A 1520-nucleotide genomic window follows, 5' to 3' on the forward strand; every position below is an offset into this window, starting at 1 on the left:
TGGCTGAATGGTCTTTTTCCTCAATAGATGTCAAGATTCAAGCAGCTGGGACTGCTATGATAGTAGCACTTTCAGATCCTGGATACCTCAGTCAGTAGAGCATCAGACTTTTAATCTGAGGGTCCAGGGTTCATGTCCCTGTTTGGGTGGTGGCATTCACTTACCTGTGAGATCCTTGAGCTGCTGATAGGACAGTCTTAATGCCCATCTGCTGGGAATGCTCACTGGCCCAGAGAAATGAAATGTCCTAGGGGACGCAAACTTCCCCCTTTCTAGGCTCTTGGAATCTATGCCAGAAATGAAGGTGATTGCTTGACCAACTGTTTCCCAACAACCCTTGTCTATGACAGCTTACCTGGGCTCCAGTAGAATAATCTGTGATTGGCATGCGCGCTCATTCTTCACTTGCCTATGATCCAGAGGGGATTCTACCTCTTTATTTTGCCTGCCTTTCCTTTGCTGGACCTGGCACCATGAGGCTAAAGGTGAACTGTTTTTATTTGTAACCCAGTCACTGATTAAGAATACTGAAAGCGTGTTGGTCCAGTGTTAAAGAAGCCGTTCTGGCGGTGTCTCTTTTCAAACTCCTTGGATTCTGGTGAAAGAGCATTGACCTGTAGATAAAACTAAGCCAGAAACTTTAGGCGTTCTTCACCTATACCCTATCTGCATGGTTGCAGGTTAGATTCTCCCTTTTATCTTCAACCTATGCTAGAAAATTAAACGGGAGAGGACGATTGGCAGTGGCCTTTGAGGACTGCTGTGGGAAAAAAACATCTGACATCTAGGGCCCTGTCCCTTTAGATTCTCCTTAGTCCTTTTAAATGCTAACACTATTCAGTGAGTAAACAATGCCCACTTAGGCATCGTCTCTGTCTCATTAGCAATGCCAAGTCCCAGAATGCTCACCGGCCCACTGGTTGATACTTATGTGTCTCACCTCAGTGTCAATTTCTCCTCCAAGGAAGTGCAGATGTTGGCAGGCACTGATTTGATTAGCTTTTCGCAGTGGCATTATCATAGCCAATGAGGTTCACTTAAGGCGTGATTATTGTTAGTTGAAAATTATTCCCAATACCCCGCCGTGATGACTTGACATACAGTCAGCACTGGCAATTTTTGAGAGTCTCCAAGGAGACTGAGCAATGTGTTTGAAACAGCTGAAAAGTGATGGCTTCTTTTTTTTTTTACCACTTCAGCAAATACTGTCGAGAGACTTATTCAACTTTACGTTCATTTTATTGTCTCCTTCTCAGTTTCACATCATTGTGGTATTTTCCCAGGAGTTTCTTCTAATATGAAATGTATTCAAAATATAAATATTAAAATTTTATTCACTAACGTGTTTTATATCAATCTACTATAAATTCTATTCTTTTATTTCCCTTTTCTCTTCCTCCTGACAACTTCTCTCCCTTTCGCCCTCCAACCCCCCTCCCCCCTCCCCCCTCCCTCTTGGTCTGCTCTCGGTCTGATTTCTTATTTCTAGGCCTACTTAAGCCCTACCAGGCTCAGTCATT

At 43.4% G+C, this 1520-nt stretch overlaps 1 non-coding gene across 1 annotated transcript; it reads left to right on the forward strand.

Moving 5' to 3' along the window:
• The first annotated feature begins 997 nt into the window (after positions 1-997).
• Positions 998-1138, forward strand: LOC141135278 (U4 spliceosomal RNA). The gene has a single exon (XR_012243559.1). It is a non-coding gene; the product is annotated as a U4 spliceosomal RNA (small nuclear RNA).
• The last annotated feature ends 382 nt before the right edge of the window (positions 1139-1520 follow it).

Source organism: Aquarana catesbeiana, linkage group LG03, assembly GCF_042186555.1.
Source record: "Aquarana catesbeiana isolate 2022-GZ linkage group LG03, ASM4218655v1, whole genome shotgun sequence".
Lineage (NCBI taxonomy): Eukaryota > Metazoa > Chordata > Amphibia > Anura > Ranidae > Aquarana > Aquarana catesbeiana.